The sequence below is a fragment of the Mesoplodon mirus genome (genome assembly GCF_964341445.2).
Source record: "Mesoplodon mirus genome assembly, chromosome: 2".
Lineage (NCBI taxonomy): Eukaryota > Metazoa > Chordata > Mammalia > Artiodactyla > Ziphiidae > Mesoplodon > Mesoplodon mirus.
The window spans coordinates 56,190,887-56,217,614 of NC_138977.1; the positions used below are offsets into that span (position 1 = coordinate 56,190,887).

General features: G+C 36.7%; 1 protein-coding gene and 1 pseudogene across 2 annotated transcripts in view; both read right to left on the bottom strand.

The window, feature by feature from the left end:
- The window catches only part of CTNNA3 (catenin alpha 3), a 1,654,963-nt gene that overhangs the window by 1,610,404 nt on the left and 17,831 nt on the right, over positions 1-26,728 (bottom strand). The gene's annotated exons all lie outside the window — the stretch shown is intronic.
- Positions 19,515-20,377, bottom strand: LOC309815810 (arginine-fifty homeobox-like; annotated as a pseudogene). The gene has a single exon. The product of its transcript is annotated as an arginine-fifty homeobox-like (transcript).

A 26,728-nucleotide genomic window follows, 5' to 3' on the forward strand; every position in this document is an offset into this window, starting at 1 on the left:
TTCGTGCTGGAGGTTTCTTGCTGTACGATGCTCCATGGCTGGGCAGACCAGTTGAAGTTGACAGTGATCAAACAGAGACATTAACTGAGAACAATCAATGTTATACCATGTGGGAGATAGCCGACATACTCAAAATATCCAAAACAAGCAGTGAAAATCATTTGCACCAGCTTGGTTACGTTCATTGCTTTGATGTTTGGGTTCCACATAAGTTAAGTGAAAAAAACCTTCTTGACCATTTTTCCTCGTGCAATTCTCTACTTAAACGTAATGAAAATGTTCCATTTTTGAAACAAATTGTGACCAGTAATGAAAAAGTGGATACTGTACAATAATGTGGAATGGAAGAGATTGTGGGGCAAGAGAAATGAACCACCACCAACCACACCAAAGGCTTGTCTTCATCCAAAGAAGGTGATGTTTTGTATATGGTGGGATTGGAAGGTAGTCGTCTATTATGAGCTCCTTCTGGAAAACCAAACAATTAATTCCAACAAGTACTGCTCCCAAGTAGACCAACAGAAAACAGCACTTGACAAAAAGTGTCCAGAATTAGTCAACAGAAAGCTCATAATCTTCCATCAGGATAATGCAAGACTGCATGTTTCTTTGACAACAAGGCAAAAACTGTTACAGCTTGGCTGGGAAGTTCTGATTCATCTGCCGTATTTACCAGACATTGCACCTTCAGATTTCCACTTATTTCGGTCTTTACAAAATTCTCTTAATGGAAAAAATTTCAATTCCCTGGAAGACTATAAAAGGCACCTGGAACAGTTCTTTGCTCAAAAAGATTAAAAGTTTTGGGAAGACGGAATTATGAAGTTGCCTAAAAAAATGGCAGAAGGTAGTAGAACAAAAGGGTGAATACATTGTTCAATAAAGTTCTTGGTGTAAATGAAAAACGTGTTTTTATTTTTACTTAAAAACCAAAGGCACTTTTTCGCCAACCCAATATATGCCACATGGCTACACTCCATGATTCTCTTATTGCAAAAATGGATATGTGAAGTATTCTTGAGAATAAGAGGAATCTGCCAAAGATTGTTCCCAGTGACTTACCATAGAAATTTGTACATAGTCAAAATAGTGAATTTCAAATATGGCTTATAATCAAATATACTCTTAATATTTATAATTCTTTCATGTGTCTTCAGCAAAGTTTGATATTAAAAACAAAGATAATTATGCTAAAAGTTTCAAAGGAAACAATTATGACAAATCTAATAATTTAAAGCATTTAAATACAACTATATACTCCAAAATTGACTATACTATTAAAAACACTAATACATACTAATCACTTTGTGTATAGTATAAAAACATTTTCTAGTCAACTCAGGAAACTGATTTGGAGATCAAGGTAATAATAGGCAGAAAACTGTAGAATTTTGCAAATGAAGTCAAAGCAAGGTCAAAGTCTGACAAATTGTTAGACCTCTTGTAGCAATAACACAATGTGAATCCAAAACAAAAATTCAACTACGGTGTGGATATTATACCCCAAGCCGTTTGCATTTTATAACCCACAAAATTTTAAGAGTTAAAAAGTACCTCCCAAACAATTCAAGGACACCTCCTACAGCGTCCTTCATTTCAACAATGTACTGGGCTTGGATGAATAGAAATGAGATGCTCACTATACCATTAGATGCCAGTGATTACTTTTATAAAGTTCTTCCTTATGTTGAGTTGAAATCTGCCACTTTTCAACTTCTATCCAATAGAGACAGTTTCATAAAGTAGGAAAGGTACGGGTTTGGAGACAGGCAGACTAGATTAAAATCCCAGTTTTCAGAATCAAAGGGAGGAAAACAAATCTCTTGACAGCAGTAATAGATGTCTCCAGGGATAGTCCTTAAGGCAGAACAAAGTACCCATGTGGATCCTTCCCGTCTCCCCAAGTTCTCTTTGTCCATAATGCCTGAATTTTCTTTACTCCACTTTATTCCTTGCTTTAAATTGAGCTTATAGCAATTTTTTTTTTTTTCTTTTTTGCGGTACGCGGGCCTCTCATTGTTGTGGCCTCTCCCGCTGCGGAGCACAGGCTCTGGATGCGCAGGCTCAGCGGCCATGGCTCACGGGCCCAGCTGCTCCACGGCATGTGGGATCTTCCCGGACCGGGGCACGAACCCGTGTCCCCTGCATCGGCAGGTGGACTCTCAACCACTGCGCCACCAGGGAAGCCCGAGCTTATAGCAATTTTAAATTCATTTAGTTAACAAGCATTTCATTTTTAAATGCAGTTAACTCTGAGAGGTCATGGGGGACACACATTCAATCATGCTTTGGAAGAGTACATGAGACCAAGGTGATGTGTCCTCTCAGAGCACATATGTACCCTTTCTGACACACTCAGGTTATCCAGTACCCCCAACTCTCTGCTCAATCAGCCCAAGCCTACTTCCAGTGCCTATGCCAGCCTCTTCCTGAAATCCATCCTTCCAAGAGTGAATTACAACATGCCCATCCTTATACCTGAGAGGTAGCCAAGAGGCAGCTGTTTGCTGATGAGTATGTATGGAGCTTGGACATGCAAGCTGGGCTGTCCACTTGCATGTACCCAAGGCCTCTCAAGTGCAAGACAGAGCCACAAGTGGAAAGAAAAGGAAGCTGACCATCAAGGTCAGGGGTGAGCTCCCCATCCAACAACTCATTCTAACAAGAAATTTCAAAGAGTACAAGAATTCTAAATACAGATCTATACCTTCCAGGTCATTTTGAAGGTATATTTCTCAAGGTAGAAAGATAGGAGGATAGAACCTACTTTAGTAGCTTGTTAGCTTGACTTGTAGCTTTTACATATATAAGTATGGTATGCAGGCCTCAATTTTATACTTTCAATCTGCTCACTACAATTGTTAAGGATCAGCCTGCCCAAACTTTCTAGAACTCCATATCACCAAGTTCTTTCTTTTTGGTCAGATTTGCTCTTTCGTTGTTTCCTCAATCTTCTAAGACATGCAGTTGACACAGAGGTAGGGTAAAAAGTCATCAGTTCTTCCACTTTTAGGAGAAGACTTCCAAGATTCTATAATAAAATTACTTCTCTTTTCCTCTCTTTTTTCCCCTCATTCAAATGCTCTCTGTTATTATTTTTTCCTTAAGTTTATAGGTTTCCATGCAAGAGTATATGTATATTTCTTTACTGTTTTTATTAAACTTATTTTTGTGATCATTCAACATTACATTAATGAGAAAATAAACAATTTAAATACTCAAAAACACAACAAAATTCATATTGATGACCTGGGTGGTGGCAGCAGAAGTGTACAGAAGTGGTCAGATTGTAGATATATTGTGAGCCAATAGGAATTCCTGACATATTGAACACAGGATAAAAAGAACACAAGATATCTTTAAGTTTTTTGTCTGAAGCAACTGGAAGGATGGAGTTGCCAGTAACAGAGGTAGAGATTGCTGCAGAGGAGGAACAGGAAGATGAAGAGCCCAGTTTGGGACACGATAAATTTGAGATGCATATTAGACATTCAAGCAAAGATGTTAAGTAGGCAGTTGGATATATGAGAGCAGAGTTTGGGAGAGAAGTCTGGGATGAAAATACAAATTTCAGAGTTGTCAACATAAAGGTGGATGGAATGAGACAACCAAGGAGGAAGCAGACAGGAAGAGACAGGTCAGAGTCAAAGGACTATTGTGAGTGAATGGAAATATAGGCAGTGGTACTCAGAGGTTTATAGAATTAAGATTAGCCTTTGAGGGCCTTCACTGGTGGTCCAGTGGCTAAGACTCTGCACTCCCAATGCAGCAACCCCTGGTCAGGGAACGAGATCCTACATGCCGCAATAAGAGTTCGCATGACACAATAAAAGTTCACATGCCACAACTAAAGATCCCATGCGCCACAACTAAAGATCCCGTGTGCCACAACTAAGACCCTGCATAGCCTAATTAATTAATTAATTAATTAATTTTTTAAATTTGCCTTTGATTGAACTAGTAAAATATGGCTCTTCTGGCAGACCAATTAGAAAAAGGGTAAACGTAGCCCAGTAGGTATTAGCAGGAAGGTCCCCAGTTTGTCCAGCAGAGGGAGGGCTAGATTTCAGCTCCACTCAGCCCCTCAGCAGGGCAATATGCAGCAGCCAGTGTGAGACACACTGCTGCTCCCCTACTCCTGCTGTCTGCTAAAGGATTCCTAAATTCTCCTACATTTCATCACCATTGGATCTCAGTAATTAAGAGCACAGGCTTTGAAGTTGGACTGCCTGGGTGAGAATCTAGGCTCTGTTCCTTGCTCACTGGTGACTTTAGACAAGCTAGTAAACCTCCCTAAACATCAACTTTATCATCTGTAAAATGAGAATAATAAGAGTACCCTCTTCAAAAGGATCTTGAAGATTAAAATTAAAAATCCATATAAAAGTCATAACTTAGCCCATGCTTCAGACACCTACTAAGGGCTGAACAAATATTAGTTGATATTATTATCCCCTTTTCAACAAAAAAGCAGAATCTACTTGTCTACATTAGGTTAAACATATTGCTTTCATCTATAGAGCTTGTAATTATTATTCAAGAATGCAAGAATGCTTTCACTCTTAGTTCCCATAACTAAAGGGCTTAAAACAAAGCTTCCCTCTGGTGACTCATTTCATTGGATCTCTTGACTTCAAAATCTAAGGCATATTTCCTACATGTGCATTAATTAGAAATGCAACATGCCTAAATACTTTTTTTAAAAAAATTCCTAATGCATAATGGCCTCATAAAGGATCTTGAGCCCTTTGAAAGCAATTCCAGAGTGATACATAAAAGGTATGCACTAAAGTTAGGGCTACAATTGTTAAATGCACTACATGTCCAGATCCCCAAGACTCTGAGTTTTTTATTTCCTTAACTTCTAAGAATTCTGGGTTTCAACACGACAAAAAAAGTTACATTTCATAATAAAAAGTAAATATCTTTAGCATGTTAAATTCAAACTTTCAAAAGCTTCTTGGAAGCATTTGAAGTTCTTTTTAACAACTTTTGGATAGTCATCTTACTGATGTTTTTTGAAAAATAATCAAATTGAGCTCCTCCCCCCAAAATTATGAGTTTTATCGATTCTTTATGAGAAGACTCAAATTAAATTAAATTAAAACGTTTGCTTCCTCTGTTCATAGTAACCAAAATAAAACTTGTTTCCCCACACACAACCTACATGACAGCTGCAAAAAACGACAGAAAACAAACAAAAAATCCAAAAGACTGACTTAACTAATATGAAATAAAACAAAGGAAAGCATCAGATTCTACTTATATTTAGGTCTTATATCCTTCTTGTAGTGAATGGGTGGTCAAGTCTAACGGCCCTCCAAAATAAAGCAAAAGGTTGTAATTCAATTTCTGATTTAAATGAAAAGTAACATTGTATATAAGAATTTTATAAGATGACCTTATTACCCCTCTTCTGATAACACACCTTTTATGTTATTTTATGAAATGCCAGTTCACACTAAAAGCTCACCCTGCCTTTCACAATGGCACACATTTTCAAAATTGCAGGTATGAAGAAAGGACAAAAATGCCCCATGGTTATTCTGTGTAGCAATGCCTTTCAATTCAAGGACATTTTGTACCATATAAAATTATACCAGAACTGAGATCCTATCTCGTATAAGCCCAGCATAAATGTTACCTACCTGTTATTTAAAAAGCCAAAGAACTAAATTAGTCCAACTGAAGTCTAAGAAGAAGATAATCTAGTGTGTGAAAGCTCAGAGAAGCTTTCACTGAATCACCCAGAACAAGAATAACCTTCAGCTATAAGCATCAAGTTTAACCAACCAGGGCAGAAGTAACATGCCTTTCATATACACCTTGAAAGTGACAGTAGCTTTTGTTGCTGCAAGTCCAATGGGTCTATGGGTCGGTTCCACTCCATAATATTATAAGACAGCTCAAATATATGTGAATTCTCCTAAGGCCTGGTATTTTTGAAAAGCAGAGAACAAAACAGAAAATAGTGAAAGAAGTAGAATTCTTGCCAACCTCAATTTGAAGCAAAAAAATTCCCATTTCTTCTTTGTTCTCTGATTACCTAGAAATAAATAAGAGCCTGCTTATCATAATAGAGAAAATAAAACCAAAGTCTTTGAAAACACTACATTCATTTTTCTACAAATCTATTAATATACTGGGGGAAACCGATAGTATATAACTGTTTTGAGAACTTCAGCTGCTTCTCTGACTCCTGGTTTTCCATTCTTCCATATTCTCTGAAGAGAGGTTTTAAATCTGCCAGAATCTTCAATCTAACCATCCAAGTTCACTATTTTACCACTAGTTTTTAAAATTTTCTCCAGGAACTCTAGCTATATACCTATTAACCCTATTTAACCATTTCTCATCCCACATGCTAAGTATTCTTTCTATAGTAAACAAAAGACTTTCTCCTCTGGCTTCAAAATACCGCTTTCTACCCTTCTGCCATTCTTCCCCAGTATCTTTTACTAGCTCCTCCTTATCTACTAACTCCTGTTAACTAGGGGTCTAAACCCCAGGATCCATCCCTTACGTGCTAGTCTCTGCTCCACATTATATTGTACTTTCAGAACAATCTCATCCTAGAATTTCAGTTCAACTTACAGCCTCTGATTCAACAGTCCAGACCTCTCACCTGAGCTTCAGAGCCCCCAGATCCACTTCCCACTGGGCCATCTCACAGCCACCTCAAAACTGAACTCCAATACACTACCAAACGTAAGGTAGATAGCTAGTGGGAAGCAGCCGCATAGCACAGGGAGACCAGCTCGGTGCTTTGTGACCGCCTGGAGGGGTGGGATAGGGAGGGTGGGAGGGAGACGCAAAAGGGAGGGGATATGGAAACATATGTATATGTATAACTGATTAAATTTGTTATAAGGCAAAAAATTAAAAAAAAAAAACTGAACTCCATGATCTCTTCCTCAAAACCTGTTACCGCCATCTTCAGTTCTGATCTAGATTAATGACATCACCACACAGTGGGCACCCACTCCCAACCTATAACTTGAATGTCGTCCCAGAATATTTTCTTTCACTCTGCCTCTCTCTTCATAACAGATTAGTGGAAAAGTCACACAGTTTCTACTTCCTTAACTCTTCTTATATTGGCCATTTCCTCTCCATTCACATTGGTACCTCCTCAGTTCAACCCTGGTTAGACTTACTTAAACTTTGCAATGATACCATAACTGGTCTCCCTTCTAGTTTTTCACAACCTCCAATTCACCCTCCAAACTATTCCCAGAGTGATGTCTCTAATATAAAATAAGATAATGTTACACCAACCCCCTGCTTAAAACCCTCAATGATTCTTCATCTGGACACAATAAAGTTCAGCCTCCACTGAATGACTCAAGGCAATTTGCCCTATCTCTCCAGCTTCTTCTTTGTCTTTGACACACCTCCTCCCTGTACTCCATTCATGCTAAAGAATTTGAAGTTCTCTAAATTGACGGTACTCTTTCATTCCCCTAAACTTTTATTCACTCTGTTCCCTCTGCCTGGAGTACTCCTCCCCAATAGCCACTCAACAAATACTTCCTCATCTTTTCAATCTCAACTCAAACAACCCTCTTTACATCTTAATAAACACCCATATATACACACACACACACACACACACAAACACATACACACTCATGGTAGAAGTAAGCAATGTTTTACTCTGTACACTATACAGAACTCTAAGAGAATCACCATCATCATCCTACCATCTCCTAGGATTTATTATAATATATGGTAGAATAAATGCATGTTTATGTCACTTCCTTCCATCAGAACTAATGGAATACAGAAAAACTCAAAATCAAAATTTCCTCCATCTTCAAGGAAACTTGGCATTACCCCAAATTACGAATAAAGAAATAAAATGAAATCTTGACTAAATTTTTTAAAAAGGAAAGTGAAAGTCTATACACACCTCAACAGGAAATAATTTTCTCTAAAAGTGCCACGACCCTGAAATTCCTGTCCAAGCGTCCTTTGATTAGAGAATTAAGATGTAGGGCATGGATAGGTACAGTAATCAAAGGGGATATCCCTATTTGAAAGACCCAGTTTGAGACTGTAGAATCACAAAAGTGAGAAGTCAGGATTAGCACGATGACATGCCATTTCTGCCTGTGACTAAGCCCACGTAGCCAGAGGAACTGCTAGAGGTCAAGTAGAGCCAAGGAAAGAAGGGATGTTAAATCATCAGCTTACAGTGCTAATAGTCTGTGACTTAAAGGACTTTACCATGAAGCACACTGAGTTTTGGAGCACCAAACAATGAAAGGAAAATGTTCCTAGGAGCAAAAAAATAACAACTTTGGTAAGAAAGTAAAAATTGCCAACAACCTCAACTCACTCCCTCCTAAGCCTGATCCTCCCTACACTGTTCTTCAGTAAATGTCTGGTGGTATACAAATATCAGTAATGGGAACACTACATAAAAAGTGCCAAAAAAAAAAAAAGAGAGAGAAAGAAGAAAGGAGAGGAATCAAAAAATGTATATGAATAAGGATTAATGAAGGAAACAGAGGAGTTATACTAACTTTACATAAGAAAGCTGTGACTGCAAAAAGGCTTGCATTCTTGCTTATACTTTCTTTTTTTTTTAATAGATCTTTATTGGAGTATAATTGCTTACAATACTGTGTTAGTTTCTGTTGTACAACAAAGTGAATCAGCCATATGCATACATATATCCCCATATCCCCTCCCTCCCATCCTACTTATCCCACCCCTCTAGGTCATCGTCGCAAAGCACCGAGCTGATCTCCCTGCTGCTGCTTCCCACTAGCTATCTATTTTACATTTGGTAGTGTATATATGTAGATGATACTCTTACTTCACCTCATATTCCCCCTCCCCCCGCCATGTCCTCAAGTCCATTCTCTATGTCTGCATCTTTATTCCTGCCCTGCCACTAGGTTCATCAGTACCTTTTTTTTTTTTTAGATTCCATATATATGCGTTAGCATACGGTATTTGTTTTTCTCTTTCTGACTTACTTCACTCTGTATGACAGACTCTAGGTCCATCAACCTCACTACAAATAACTCAATTTCGTTTCTTTTTATGGCTGAGTAAAACAACAAGAACAACAACCAGAAAAAAAAAACCCTGAAGGATAAACCAAAAACAAATTAAAATTGTTGTCCTTATGACGAGGGAAAGAACAGAGCAGAGGAGACAGAGATGAATGCTAGACTTCTCTGAATATACCTAGTTTTAGAGTTTTGACCTTGGAGCCACGTAAATGTTTTACTTAAGTAAAAAGCAATTAACCCATAAATCAATCCTGAAAAATCAGAAGTAAACAAAAAATATAAACCTTAACTATATTTCACATTAGTTTCACAAGCAGAAATAATTTCAAGGAACTTCAAAACACAGTATTTTTTAAATAAGCTTTAAGGATATATTGTACAACACAGGGAATAAAAGCAATATTTTATAACTATAAATGGAGTATAACCTTTAAAAACTGTGAATTACAAAAATTATGAACCACCTGAAACTTATATAATATTGTACAGAACTATACTACAATAAAAAGTAAATTTTAAAAAAGTGCTTTTTTAAGTTAAAAAACAAACAGTATTTTTATTCTAATCCTAGAGGGATATCCTCCAGGACAAAAAGAATGTCAAAGTAATTTTAAACTACACTTAGTATTCTTATTATATATGTGTGATATATATATTCTTATTATATATGTATACATACATGTGTATACACACACATTAGGCTAAAACAAATAAATAATTATATTCATGCTATTAGGAAATAAGATTTCCAGCATAAGAGAAAAAGGAGATACAGATGGCCAACAGGCACATGAAAGATGCTCAACATCACTAATCACCAGAGAAATGCAAATTAAAACTACAGTGAGATATCACCCAACACCTGTCAGAATGGCTACCATCAAAAAGAACATAAATAACAAATGTTGGCGAGGATGTAGAGAAAGGGAACCTTTGTACACTGTTGATGGGAATGTAAACTGGTGCAGCCACTGTGGGAAACAGTATGGAGTTTCTGCAAAAAACTAAAAATAAAACTACCATATGATCCAGCAATTCCACTCCTGGGTATATATCCAAAGGAAATGAAAACACTATTCAGAAAGGATACATGTACCCCAAAGTTCATAGCAGAATTATTTACAATTGCAAGGTATGGAAGCAACCTAGGTGTCCATCAACAGATGAATGGATAAAGAAGATGTGGTATATAAATACAATGGAATACTACTCAGCCATAAAAAGATAATGAAATTTTACCATTTGCAACAACATGGATGGACTTAGAGGGTACTATGCCTAGTGAAATAAGTCAGACAGAGAAGGACAAATATTGTATGTTATCATTTACATGTGGAATCAAAAAATTAAAACAAATTAGTGACTATAACAAAAAAGAAAGAGACTCACAGATACAGAGAACAAACTAGTGGTTACCAGTGGGAACAGGGGAAGGGCAAGATAGGGATGGGAAATTAAGAGCTACAAACTACTAGGTATAAAATAAATGGGCTACAAGATATATTGTACAGCACAGGGAATATAGCCAATATTTCATAATAACTACAAATGGAATATAATCTATAAAAAGTCTGAGGGACTTCCCTCGTGGTCCAGTGGCTAACACTCCATGCTCCCAATGCAGGGGGCCTGGGTTTGATCCCTGGTCAGGGAACTAGATCCCACATGCCACAACTAAGAGTTTGCACGCCACAACTAAAGATCCTGCATGTTGCAACTAAAGACCCTGCATGCCACAATGAAGATCCTGTGTGTGGCAACGAAGACTTGGCACAGCCAAATAAATAAATAAATAAATAAATATTTTTTTAAAAAAATTTGAATCACTATGTTGTACACCTGAAACTAATATAATATTGTAAGTCAACTATACTTCGATATAAATAAATAAATAAGAAAAAAGATACAAATATAAAATAAAAAATTTTAAATTAAGCCCTATAATCTTATTTTGAATTGGAAATATCAGTATGATCTGATTATATATTTTTCCCTTCCTAAAAAAAAATCTATTTCCTAGCTATGTTCACAAAAAAAAATATATATATATATATTGGGCAACAATGGCAACCTGCTGCACAGATTATGTTCCCTAAATACTATTTTCCACTAAAAAGACTTAGGCTCCTCAGTGGAAAGGCTGATTGAAGATCTAGTGCAAGAAATGTACAAAATGAGCCTAGAACATCTTCTTGTGCTAGAAATCAAGGCTCACTTGGGTTTTGTCAAAATGCTTAGTAAACAGTTTAAAGGGGTTCTCAATGGCCAAAAATGGGAAAATTTGAGCATCAAAAGAATAAAAAATTACAATATTCTGAAATATATCCCACATATAAAAATTCAAAAAAAAAAAACTCATTGGTCACCTTCCAAAGTTGCTAGAACACCATCCTCTTTTTCTGAAAATTGATAAACAATGGGAAATAATCAAGTATTTTCCTTATTTTCTGGTATGAACTATACTTTTGACTAATGAAATAATAGGGGAAGAGTTCTTTATAGCATGATCCCAACTGATAAAACTAATAAAGAATTATAGAATGATAAAGTCACCATTTACAGCCCCTTAAAAAATAATAGGCTAGGGCTTCCCTGGTGGTGCAGTGGTTGACAGTCCGCCTGCCGATGCAGGGGACGCGGGTTCGTGCCCCGGTCCGGGAGGATCCCACATGCCACGGAGCGGCTGGGCCCGTGAGCCATGGCCGCTGGGCCTGAGCATCTGGAGCCTGTGCCCCGCAACGGAAGAGGCCACAGCAGTGAGAAGCCCGCGTACCACAAAATAATAATAATAATAATAATAATAATAATAATAACAATAGACTATACAATAATTACCAATATGAAGGCTAAAATCATTAAGTGACTGATTAGTAGGGAACTATGAGAATCAGGCTTACAGAGCATGAATGCAGTGATCAATTTTAACATTACCAAAAGTGAGATAACCCAGACTCGTGTATTAGGCATAATATTAAATGGACAATTGATTTTCAATAAAGGTGTCAAGGTAACTCAATGGGAAAAAAGGTAGTCTTTTCAACAAATGGTGCTGAAATCATTGAATAGCCACTCATAAAACAGGAACCTTGACCCTTTCCTCACACCATATACAAATATTTACTTGAAATGGATCATAGAGCTAAAGATAAGACCTAAGCCTATTAAATTTCTCAGTGAAAACATAGGAGAAAAGTTTTGTAACCTTGGGTTAGGCAAAGGCTTCTCAGATACATCCAAAGCATGATCCATAAAAGAAAAAAAAATCAATAAACTGCTTCAACAAAATTTAACATTTCTGCTCTTTGAAAGACAATGTTAAGAAAATGAAATGGCAGGGACTTCCCTGGTGGTCCAGTGGTTAAGAATCAACCTTCCAATGCAGGGGATGTGGGTTCGATCCCTGGTTGGGGAACTAAGATCCCACATGCCGCGGGTCAACTGAGCCCACGTGCTACAACTACAGAGGAGCCCGTGTGCTGCAAGGAGGAGCCCGCACTCCGCAACAAAAGATCCCACATGCCACAAAGAAGATCCCTCAACTAAGACCCCATGCAGCCAAATAAATATTTTTTTTTAAAAAAAGAAAAGAAAATGAAATGGCAAACACAGCTGAAGGATGGGATGAAGCATTTTTAAAACCCATATATGAAAAAGGACTTATATCCAGAAAATATAAATAATATTTAAAAATCAAAATCTTTTTTTAAAAATTCAGTTTTTTAAATGGGCAAAATATTTGAAAAGACACTTCACCAAGAAGATGACATATAAGCGCATGAAAAATGCACATCATAAGTCAGTAGAGAAACGCAAAATAAGGTCACAATATATACTGCTACACACCTACTGTAATGGCTAAAATTAAAAAGACTGCCAATACTAGAGCTAGCAAAGATGAGAAGCAACTGGATATCTCACACATTTGCTAGTGAAAATGAAAACTGGTACAGCCACTTTACAAAACAGCTTGGAAATTTCTTATCAAGTTAAACATGCACCCACCCTATGACCTAGCAATTCCACTCCTTAGACATTTACCCAAGAGAAATGAAAGTATATGTCCACCTAGAGACCTATATGCAAATGTTTATGGGGGCCTTATTCACAAGAGTCAGAAACTGAAAACAACTCAAATTTCCATCAACAGGTAAATAAACAATTTATGATACCATCATACTGTCACATGTTATGCAAGAAAAAAATGAGCAATAGATACAGGCATCAACATGAATATCTCACAAAAGCATTATGCTAACTGATAGAGTCAGACAAAATTACACACTGCATGATGCCACTTATATGACATTCTTGAAAGGGCAAAAATATAGGGACAGGAAACAGATCAGTAGTTGTCAGTGACCGAGGGTTAAGGGAGAAGATAACTGCAGATGGCACAAGGAAACTTTGGATTGACTCAAGTAAAAATGTTCTATTTGTTTATGGTGGTGATTATATGATTGTATATAACTGTCAGAACTCATCAAACTGTAAACTTATAAAGAGTGAATTTAATGCATATAAATTTTTCCTTAATAAATCTGACTTTTAAAAACTCTTTTGTTTATCTCTTACCCCAGTGACACAAAAAATATTTCTCGATTACTTCATTTACTATATAATTACAGATTTCTACTCATATCCATTGGCTCTATAAGCTCTTTGAATGGATCTCTCACTAGGATCTCTGAACTAATGCTTTCGAAAGCTAATTTGTTTTTCTTAAGCGTCCTTGACCACTCTGATACATCACTCAGTTTATTTGGTGCCTACATCCTACTTAGCTTCTTAAGAATATTTGCTTCCCAGGTTTCAGATATGTGTGTCCAGGTTATCCACAATCTCATCCCATGCAGCTGATGTGTTATCTATCCGATTGATAATTTTTTCTGGCAAGAACTCTAAGTCAACCTGCATATGTGTTTACAAAACTACAAAAATAAAAGCTTTGAGTATTTTCTTTGTTTTTGTAGTGCTTTTTTAAAAAGATAATCATTTCTTATTGATTTTATTGTTAACAACGGAATATTTAAAAAAACGGAGCCAAATGATTGGCCCTGACTCATCATGTTAATTTAATACCTGAAAATATCACTGAAGATCCTTAGCAAAACTTTAACTGCTACATTTTTGTCCCTTTTCAATACTGTTGGGTGAAAGCAGTGAGTTTCTAACTTTGTTCACTTATACAAGCCAGGTTTAGCAGGGTGTGCAACACTGTGTCCAGCATCTTCAACACTGTAGTTGGTTTTTGAGTATTTGAAGATCAAAGTACGTTAAGAAGTCCTGCCTCTGAATTCCTTCCTCCTACCCAACAACTTTTTTCTGAGTTAGATTGATACAGTTAATTCTGATGGAACAGAAGTTGAAATTCAAGTTAAATTTATAACCAAATTGAGTGAAAGGAAGGAAAGTAGCTGATAACCTATTCAGAAAAATTTAAAAATACCAGGACTAGATTCATAGATTCATACAGAATTGCCAGATATATTTTAAACATGGGCTTGATCATGTCTGTTCTAATATGTAGATATATGACCTTATTTAAATAACTTCTTGTTTCCAAAAAACTACACCTCTTTAATCATTCTTCTGAATTAAGTAACAGACCAAATTTTATTCTGCTCCTAGAAAACTTAAAGCCACACTTATGCCTATATAAATCAGCATGTGGGTTAAAAGGGAAGCAGTTCTCCATTTTTTTTTCCACCAAAACACGAGTGACATTTAAAGTATATTTAACATTCACTGTCCAACATACTTCTCCCACTCTGGACTGCCACCGCTGGTAAGGGAGATAGCTAGTTTGCATGAAATTCCCCCATAATATTTCTATATATAACCCTATATTTTCTCTCCCATCAATCCATCATACACCAGTGTCATAAAACCATAGTCAAGAACTGCTGCAGCTCAGCCTTATTCCCGGCTCTGTTTTATATCTCATACGTATTTTTCTTTCTACTTTCACTCCACTTTTATCCTTTCCTGAATTTCACATAGCCTTGTAAGTCACCTTAAATCCTTTCTAGAACAAGGTAAGGAATAAATAAATAATCATTCCATGTATCTACAAAAGCAATCTCTTCTCATTTACCCTAGATAAAGCCTTAAAACTTTAACTACTTGCAGCCTCTTAACTATTCTCTACCATATTAAACATACAAGTATCAAAATCACAAGTTCCTATTTTTTGGTTTTATTAATTCTCTTTTTAAAAATATTAAGGCTGCATACAGAAAATACAGGAAAAGTATCCATGCACAATTTAAGTTTAGAGGCCCATAATAGAAATTAAATTGTTTGCACAAAGAACCTGCTTGCTGCATAACTTTTGTGTCTAAAGAATGTAAAGTTTCCAGTGTCTTGTATACAGTTACTCAAATAGTAATAGCTCAGCTACAGAGAAGGAATTTTTAAGTGCTTTGATATAAAACTACTATAGCTTGGGCATTGGCACACAAGAATTTGTTTCAGCGCTATTTTTAAAGCCACTAATAAATACTTCAAATACCAGAACTGAGCCTCTGCTCAACTGAGTCTGCCTCAATTGACGTGAAAGAAAAAGTATGTAAGAGAATCACATTTTTATTTAAAACTGAAATGCCTGCTAATCTACTTGGAAAAGTATATATAAAATTGGAACTTTCATAAAGTAGTTTAGAGTTTAGTGTTGTTAAAAGGAAAATTAGTTATAAAAGTAATAAATGCACAACATAGTAGTTTCAATTCATCTCATTTTATAGAAATAATGTCCTTTAATTTCCCCCAAAGTTATCTAGCCAAGTAACACATAATCTATAATTAGGATTTGCCTTATAGCAAAGTTTGATTTTAAAAAGTTTGACACTTCACTCACCTACTGCAGGACAGAGTATTGCCCATATACAGATACTAAACCAACTGTCTAAGCAAGTTCTGGTGTTTAGAAATTCAGTGCCACTATTATGGCTCACAATTTGGCTTATGATGCATTTGTAAGCAAACAGCCTGACAAGCACCCTAGTGTATTTCAGGATGACTGACAGGACACAGTGGCTCAAACAGGAAAGGGGGATGGGTGCTCTTAAAGCAACATACCAGTGAAAGGCAACATTAAACAGTAGAATCAGACTGAAATTATATTTTTCAAGTTTGCAATGAAATAATAACATATTGTCCAATTCAAGCTTTTAAACATAACTTTCATGTCATTACGTGCCCCAAACACTGTAATTTCCAAACAGACTTTAAGAATTTAAAATATAGAAAGAAAAAATTTAAAACAAACATGCTAAATGATACTTCCCTGTACCTATCAAACTTCTAAATTACTTAAGACTATCCCAATTATTTTTAACAGAAATTAGGTCAGGGTACCCAGAGAAAAGCAGTTCTTATCTCACCTCTAGATATTTGCCAATCACCCTTACAACAGTAATTTAACTAATAAAAGTAATTTAAATAGCTTGGATTATTCAAATCTCTTATTGAAGATGGGGGCAGGAGATCTATATATTTTGCCCCTGCTGTGTTTCTTCCCTGTGACCTACTTCCATTGTTAAAAAATAGATCATTGGGTTAAGAAATTTCAATTATGGGTATTTCCATATTAGTTTCACTTGGAAAATATTTATTCAAGTGATACATTGGCTTCATTCTTCACATTTATAATTTTTCCTATATTATGTTACAATACTCTGCACTGTTCAATCCTTTTATACAACAATCAGCCCTATTTTTAAAACAAAAACAGCCATTCATTTTTTTCATAATATTTATTTATAATGCTTTTTATTTCTGTAAGATTGGTAGTTACATCCCATTTCTGATTCTAGTAATTCGATTCTTCTTCCTCTTCTCCCTCCTCCCCCTCCTCCCTTTCCCCCCTCCTCTCCCCCTCCCCCTTCCTCTTCTCCTCCCCTCCCCCTTCCCCTTCTCCTCCCCTTCTTCTTCCTCTTCTTCTCCCTCTTTTTCTTCTTCTTCTTCTCAATCTAGCTTGCTTGGATTTCATTGGTTTGCTCTATTGCTTTTCTATTCTCTATTTCATTTATTTCCACTTCAGCCTTTACTTCCCTACTTCTTGCTTTGGATTTATTTTGCTCTCCTTTTTCTAGTTTCTTGGGGTGAAAAGTTATTGATTTGAAAGCAAAACTATGGAGATAAGGATCAGTGGTTGCCAGAGATTAGGGGAGAGGGAGGGATGAATAGGTGGAGCACAGAGGATTTTTAGGGCAGTGAAACTCTCCTATGTGAATGGTGAATACATGACAATTACATACTTGTCAAAACTCGTATAATGTACAACACTGAGAGCAAACTCTAATGTAAACTATGGACTTTAGGGGATAAAGATGTATCAGTGTAGGTTCATCTGTTATAACAAATGGACCACTCTGGTGTGGGTTGTTGATAGTGGGGGAGGCTGTGTGTATGTGGGAGCAGGGGCTATATAGGAAATCTCTGTATCTTCTGCTCATTTTGCTGTGAAATGAAAACTCCTCTAAAAAATAAGACTGTTAGGGCTTCCCTGGTGGCGCAGTGGTTGAGAGTCTGCCTGCCGATGGAGGGGACACAGGTTCGTGCCCCGGTCTGGGAAGATCCCACATGCCGTGGACCGGCTGAGCCCGTGAGCCATGGCCGTTCGTCTGGAGCCTGTGCTCCACAGTAGGAGGGGCCGCAACAGTGAGAGGCCCACGTACTGCAAAAAATAATAATAATAAGACTATTTTAAAAAATCAAAAGTAACTTTTTTAAAAAAACAATAAGCAAAAAACCTCACAACCTGAGGGCCAATATCTCTACCCTAGGTCTGCAGTCTTGACCTGCAAGATCCCTCTGTGATGACCCAGAATGTGATGGGTAACAGGACATTCAAACCTGCTACTGCCACTATCTCTAATACTTTCCCCCAGTGAATGCTAATCCAGTTATTGTTATTATATAATGTATGCTAGCAGATTATTCATATAATTTCTCCCATGCTTGATTAATTGCTTAGAAATGTTCTTTTTACTTTCTAAATTGAGGGAGAGGTTGGAGTTTTTTCTAATTAAATTACCTTATGATCAAAGAATGCTGTTTGTATGTTATTGAGTTTGTTAAGATTTGCTTCATGGTCTAATATGTAGTCCTTATGCACTTGAAAAGAATGTGTATTCTCTACCAGTTGAATGCAGAAATCTATATACTTTCATTAAATCAAGCCTATTAACTGTACAGTTAAAATCTCTACCCATACGAAATTTTTATTCATTTGACCTATGGATAAAATCATCTATTATGACTATGTATTTGTTAAGTTTCCCCAAGAGTTTTGCTAATTTTTACTTCATATATTTTGGGAATATGTTAAATGTATACAAATTCAGAATTATTGTATCTTTCGGTTAATTGTTCCCTTTATCCTTGTCTAACATACTTTTACTTCCAACAAAATGTTTTGCCTTAAAGTTTAACTGGATAGATATTAATATAACTAGGCCAGCTTCCCTCCTATTCAAAAAAAGGTTGATTTGAGATCTTATTCTTTAAATATAGGCTTTTGCAGCTATAGATTTCTTCATAAGCACTGATTTAGCCTCATCCTGTAAGTTTTGGTATATTGTGTTTTTGTTTTCACTCATCTTTGCATATTTCCTAATTCTCCTTCTGATTTCTTCTTTATCTATTGGTTATTTAGAAGTGTGCTTTTTATTTTATTTTATTCACGGGCCAAGCCACTCCGCGGCATGCAGGATCCCTCTGGACTGGGGCACGAACCCGCGTCCCCTGCATCGGCAGGCGGACTCTCAACCACTGCGCCACCAGGGAAGTCCAGGAGCGTGCTTTTTAATATCCATATATTTGTGAATTTCCTGAATTTTCTTCTACTATTGATTTCTATTTTCATTCCATTGTGTTTGGAGAACATGCTTTATATGACTTTAACCCTGTTAAATTGATTATTTTATGGCTTCAAATGTCTTTTATTCAAAACATTTCCAATGTCCATTATTACGTTTTAAACTTTTCATTACAGAGGTCTTAATTTTCTTAGTTAATTCCTAGATACTTTATATTTTTCATTGAGAGGTACTTATTTTATTATGTGTTTCTTTATTATTGGTTTTGAGAAGTGCCATTAATTTTGTTCATTAATCATATAGCTGGAAAATTAGCTTAGCTGTCAAGTTTGTTGGAAATGTAAGTTTATAAACCTGCTGCCATTAAAAGTGGATGACCCCTAAAGGCTACTGACCTTTTAAAAAGTCAAAGATAGTTTTGGGAAGAGGGAATTTTGGAGTCTCATTGGCCATTGAAGGGACTAGGAAGGCCTCTCCAGGGAGAGTTGTGGGGCTGATTGTGCAGTACTGAGCTATACTTGCAGGAAACTCCTCATTTTTACATTTCCATGGAAATCAAAGCAACACTGAGCCAGATATTTGGGTTAAAAGCAGACAAAGGCAAGAGCATGTACAAGATGCATGAAGATCCTTTTTCTATACTGTCTGATATTTATTAGTACTTTGATCAGAGACATCCAAAGTGTGCCATACTGGAGGGGTTCTGGAATTCCAGGCTGTCTCTCAGACTGTAGGCTGCAAAGCTCCAGTTTGTCATATTGAGGCAGGTTTGCCCAGGAGATAAACCTACAGCTGGATCAGCAAAGGTGCTAAGAGAGGAACTCTACTCTAACTGGGCCTTGTCGGTGAGAGATACTAACACAGAGAGTGGAAAGAAGATCTGGCTATCTCATCCTCATCAGGAAAACTGTACAGTTCCATGATTTGTGCTATGTCATAGGCATCAGAGTACAAAGCAGGAACTGAGGCCACTAGCCTCTCCAATTGAGGATCTTGCATTTGGACATCACTTGTAGCAATCTCAGTGATGATAGAGCCCCCTGCCCAATGGAAAGGGTCTAAGGGCTGAGATGAGTGGGAGCTATAGGAATCTGAAACTGCAGGGAGAAAAGAATGAGGACTGGTTGATGCTGTGGGCACATTCTTGGCTGGAAGGACCGATTGCTGCTCTTGTTGCTGTTGCTGCTTCCTCTTTTTGAACCGCCAATTCCTGAACCAAATCTTTACTGTTGACTCCGGTAGGCTGAGTTTTAAAGCAAGTTCTCTCTGGAGATTTTTATCTGGAAACATGTTACAGCTAAACAGAACCTTCAACTCTTCATGCTTTGTGTGTGTGAATGAGGTGCGTTCGTGAGGCTTCTTCCATTTTGTGTGACCAGCTGGTATCTGTGAATCAACCTCGAAGTTCATGATGGAATCATCCATGTAGACAAAAGGGTCTGGTTGGGGATTCTCTTGGACTATTTTGTTCATCAGGGGTGCTGACATATGGCAAGGAAGGCCTGTCATGAATTCCCTTTGAATGCCCATTTTCAAGCCCTCTTGATGTGTCTCTCTGGAAATGCAGTTCCTTTCCAGCCATTCATTTTTAAACGCAATCCCACATTTAGCCAGTAGAGGGTATCATCTGATTCTGAAAGGCCACAGTATTGAGTCCAATGACATTTCTTTCTATACTTGAACTAGGAACTGGGGCACACCATCTCAACTTTCCCTATTAAATGTGGTTAGAAATATCCCATTTTATTTGCCCATATAAATTTGACTTATAGAGCCCATATTAGTGTTTAATATTTCTCATCTGTGACAAATTCTACCATTATTTCTTCCTCTATCAACTCAATCACATGCATCAGAATTGTGTTCAATCATCACAATGACTGCACAACCCTAGATCTTCTGGGACAAAAAAGCAAACAACAAAAACTCTACATAAATATTCTAAGCCCCATTAGAAAATCCAAAAACAAATTCCAAAAAATAAAAATAAAACTGCCCTATTAAACAAAATAATTTCTCTTCAAAGTTTACATATGACATTTGTAAACTGTTTAATATTTTCTAATTGCCCTGTTTAATATTTGCTGTCGATTATATATTAGGAGCTATAAGGTAATATTAGAAGATATGTTTCCTGTTATCCCTGCATTATTTCTCATGAGCGTGAAATGTTATGACTAACAAAGTCCTCATACGAGCTGCACATTCTTTATTTTACAACTTAACACCCACTTCAATTTGGAAAAGCATGAACATTGATTTGCCTGATTTACTCTAAAAATAAAGATCTTACTATCTAATTAGCTAACATCATTAACTACCACAAATTTATCTTGACCAAAGATAAAAATTTTCCACACTTCTCTAAAGCTATTATCACAAACATCAAGTCTACTGTAAACGATGGCAAAAATAAAACAGATCTAAAGGCTCAGAGTGATCTCTCTTCTCATGTTCCCAGGCTTGCCACTAATGACATATCCTTTATACGAAAGTATTAAATTTTCCAAAGAGAAAAGAAATAATCATTCTCTTCCTCAGTTGTGATTCGCAATAGGAAATTATAGCTTCTTTAAAAGAGAATTCTATTCCTTATAATGAAAGCAAGTTTGGGGTTCTTCACTCTATAAAATTATTTTTAATACCTGAATATGGCAGTTTCTTTCCTCATGTAGTAACTAATGGTAGCCATGTAAAAATTAAATTTTACATTTGGAAATAAAGTATAACATCTCAACTGTTATTGATTCTTTCATAAAATTTTTTAACTTCAATTTTCTAAACTGATGTATTCTCTATAATATAAAAGCGATACTTAAAATTATTTCTCAAATTAACTTATAAGATAAGCATCCAGGAGGAAACTGAAAAGTCTGTTTTACAAGTAATTTGCTTATCCTTCTTACCTATCACCCACACATTTTAGAATATACAGATAACTAATTTTTTTTTTCAGTTTTCAGTTAACCACTTAATTCCACTTTACTTTCCAACTCTGAGTTTGGTTCCCTGACACAGGCACTCCTGAACTGCGTCTCATTTAATGATTTTTGGTTTTTCCAGGTGCCTTAAGAACCTATATCTAAAGGCCTTATTAGACTCCATTCTATTTGTGGCTTAAAAAAACAATGGGGAGCTAGAAATTCAGAATCCTGGAGCTCAGGAGAAAAATCAAGATATGGTAACTACGCATCCGTGTTACGCCTTAAATCATGAGACTAGAAGAGCTCTCCTAAGGCTGAGTAGAGGGAGATAAGGCGCCAAAGATAGTACTTTGCAAAACAAGTACCCACTAGGGGTAGGGAAAGAAGGGAAGTCATGAAAAGAATAGGCAGAAAGGCAAGACAAACTTAGTTCAGATTCAAGCCCTACTTTACTTTGCTTGGCCTTGTCCACATTGACTCCCATTTACTGTGGTTTCTTCCTGTGAAGTGAGACCTATAAAGCTGATATGAAGGGTAATTACTTATAAAATTACTCATAGGCTCTAATGGAGTGTGAATTATAGTATTAAATAATTCATTAGTCAATTATTGTTATTTTGTGGAAAGATAAGTTTCTCTTTGTGGAATTCTACTTTTCCAAATCCAGATGTCATTGAATTTTAGAAGACTGCTGTGAGAGATAACAGATTGCCCATCTGATTTAAAAGTGGTGAAGAGTCATTAAGTTCACACATTTTTATTTAGCAAATTAAATCCATTTCACCAAGGGAAGTTCTACCCCATCCATGATAATAATTTATAATTAGGTAACAAGGAATCATGGTCCTAAAATGGAAGAGCTTAAAAGCTGCTTCCAACAGATGAATGGATAAAGAAGATGTGGCACATATATACAATGGAATATTACTCAGCCATAAAAAGAAACGAAATTGAGTTATTTGTAGTGAGGTGGATGGACCTCGAGTCTGTCATACAGAGTGAAGTAAGTCAGAAAGAGAAAAACAAATACCGTATGCTAACACATATATAAGGAATCTAAGAAAAAAAAAAAGGTCATGAAGAACCTAGGGGTAAGATGGGAATAAAGACACAGACCTACTAGAGCATGGACTTGAGGATATGGGGAGGGGGAAGGGTACGCTGTGACAAAGTGAGAGAGTGACATGGACATATATACACTACCAAAAGTAAAATAGATAGCTAGTGGGAAGTAGCCGCATAGCACAGGGAGATCAGCTAGGTGGTTTGTGACCACCTAGAGGGGTGGGATAGGGAGGCTGGGAGGGAGGGAAACGCAACAGGGAAGAGATATGGGGACATATGTATATGTATAACTGATTCACTTTGTTATAAAGCAGAAACTAACACACAATTGTAAAGCAATTATACTCCAATAAAGATGTTAAAAAAAAGCTGCTTCCAAAGTCATAACAAATGCTTAATAAACACAAGACATACTAACACATATTAATAAATTGTGTATGTTATTTAGAGGATTGAGTATGGGATGGTTTAAGGACAGAATACAAAACTAAAAGCAAATAATGACAATAAGAAAAAGAAAGAAAGAAAGAAAAAGAAAGAAAGAGAGAAAGAAAGAAAAAGAAAGGGAGGAAGGAGGGAAGGAAGGAAGGAGGGAAGGAAGGAACCTCTGGTGTCTTGTTCCCACATAAGACTTATGGAGTTGTGCCAATCTGCTTCATTCCAGAGCAGAGAGCCAGTCGGTCACTGAGACTATATTAGAAAGAGAAGAAGGAAATCTTTCTCCCACTCTCTGTTTCCAAAGATAATAACAGAAAACTAGAGCATGATGGATTTCACTACCAAGTAGCCAGGTTTATTTTACTCTTGTCCCCACTGACCCTCTAAAAGTCAACTCTACTAATTTTGCATTATGGAACACAGGAAATATATGTACAAACACAAAGAAAATCCATTTTTCAAAGCTTACAGTATCCCTAAATTGTCCAAAAAATAACTGCTACCGTCCCTAAACTTAAACTGTAACATCAGACCTTCAACTGTAGTGAAAAGAATGGTGCTTATCACAGAGTAAATAAAAATAATTAAAAAAAATAATAATTGTTAAAAATAATTGTTAACATAGTGAATCACATTTTTTTTACTCTAAATAATGACCTTGACCAATAGTCTGAGTAACCCACACACGACCTGACTCATCCCAGCTTTTTTCCTCCTGGGTCTTGAATACAAAGAATTAGACTGACACAATCAATCATGCTCCTCTGTGAAGTTCAATTCATGCAACTGGTCTGTGAAAAGCCTGTTTTTTGTTGTTGTTGTTGTTTTTGTTGTTGTTTTTATCATATTCTGTATCCCTCAGCCTCAGTTCCACTTCCCTCCCTCCTTCCTATAGGCATCCAATCTGTAGTATTTCATGGGTACCTTTCCAATCAACTTTCCATAACTTTTATTATATATGATATACATACCTTTACAATGGTATATACCTTTACAATGGTATATATCTTTATAATGGTATATGGCCTTATGTGTGTGTGGATTTTTAAATTTACACAAACAGTATTGTACTTCCCATCTATTCCTACTTCTCTCTCTCTCTCTCTCTCTCTCTTTCTCTCTCTCTCTCTCTCTCTCTCACTTTCTCGTCTCAACATTACATTTTCACAGTCTATTGATGTGAAACTATAACCACAGGTTAGCTCACTCAATACATAGAGCCAGCTCCCCCTTGCCTTTCACTGCTATGGAAGCAAGACATTAGATTTTCCAGCCTTCTTTGCAACTCAAAATGGCATATGACAGAATTCTGGCCAATGAGATATCAGCAGATGTTTGCTGAGAGGGTTTCTGGCAAAGCTTTTGCTTTCCCTATAAAAAGGATGTCAGACAATGTTGCCATAGCCCTTCACCCATCCTTCTATTATCTGTGGTATGATGCCTGAACATAAAGCAGTCTTACTGCAAACCTGAGGAGGAAAGATGACAGAGCAGAAGTATAGAAAGAGCTTAGGTCTTTGATGTTATCAGTTCTGAACTTCTCACCTACAGATTTCTTATTATTTGAGAAAAATGAGTTCTCAATTAATGTGATTGATTTAGTTTGTTCTTTTATCTTGCATTTATAGCATTTTATCAGATGCATTTATAATGTATTTTATCTGCCCATATCCCTATTCAAGTATGTTTAGGTAGTATTCAACCCTTTACTATAGGAAACAATGCTATAACAAACATTCTCATACATGTATTTTTGTGAACCTATGCAAGAGTCCCTCTAATATATATATATATTCTGCTGTGGGCTGAATTGTGTCCTACTCAAAATTCATGTTTGTAGTACCAACCCCCCGTACCTCAGAATATGGCTTTATTGGAAACAAGGTCTTTAAGGATGTGATTAAGTTAAAATGAGGCCATTATGGTGGGCCTTAATTCACTATAAATGCTAACCTTATAAGAAGAGGAGGTAAGGACACCGGCACACACACAGAGGGATGACCATGTGAGGATATAGTAAAAAAAATAGCTATTTGCAAGCCAAGGAGAGAAGCCTCAGGAAAAAAACAAACCTACTGACACCTTGATCTTAGACTTCTAGCCTTCAAACTATGAGAAAATAAATTTCTGTTGTTTAAGCCACCCAGCATGTGGTATTTTGTTATGGCAGCACTAGAAATTAATACAATTCAGAAGTAGAATTTCTCGGTCAGAATGTATGTGAGTATTCAATTTCAACAAATACTACCAAATTGGTCTCCAAAATATTACCAGCAGACCACATGGACTCACATGTCCCCATCTCCTCACCAGCACAAGATACTGCGTGACATTTCAACTTCTGGCACCATGGGAGGTACAAAGTTGATCTCATTGCTGTTTTAATTTTCATTTCTGATTACCAGTGTAATTGGTGATCTGTTTTAGGTTAACTAGCTTAAAACACTCCTCTCTGTGGACTGCTTACCTGTATTTTTTTACCAATTTTTCTCCTAGGTTGCCTGTTTTTTCTTAGTAATTTCCAAAAATTCTCTGTATATTTTATATATAATCCTTTGTCAATTATATTCCTCGAAAATATCCTCTCCCTGCTTACTATGTCTCTCTTTGTATTCTTTTTTTTTTTTTTCTTTTGGCCATGCTGCGCAGCATGCGGGATCTTAGTTGCCCGGCCAGGGATCAAACCTGTGTCCCCTGCAGTGGAAGTCCAGAGTCTTTTTTTTTTTTTTTTTTTTTTTTTTTTGTGGTACGTGGGCCTCTCACTGTTGTGGCCTCTCCCGTTGCGAAGCACAGGCTCCGGAAGCGCAGACTCAGTGGCCATGGCTCACGGGCCTAACCGCTCTGCGGCATGTGGGATCTTCCCAGACCAGGGCTCGAACCCGTGTCCCCTGCATCGGCAGGTGGACTCTCAACCACTGTGCCACCAGGGAAGCCCAAGTCCAGAGTCTTAACCACTGGACCACCAGGGAAGTCCCTCTCTTTATATTCTTAAACATTCCACCATCTGTATATAAAAGTTCTATTTTCTTCACATCCTTATAGATACTAGGTTATTGTCAGACATTAATTTTTGCCAATCTAATAGGTATGATAAACTATCTCATCATTGATTTAATCTGTATTTACCTGATAACTAGTGAAACAAGCTAAATGTCTTTTCACTTATGTATTGGTCATTACAATTTTCTCATCTATGAATTACTTTTTCACTTATCATGGACCCATTTCCCTGTTAAGATTGTTATTTTCCTCATTAATTTTTTAGGAGTTCTTAGATCATTTTCATTGAATGAGTCTGTGAGCCAGCTATTTCCACAATAATGCTACATAAGAAACCACCCTAAAACTCAGTGGGATAAAACAACATTTATTCTCTCTTGTATATTTTCAGGTTGGCTGAGGGTCAGCTAATGCAGGATGGGCCTGGCTGGGCTTACTCCAAGCTGTAGTTTTG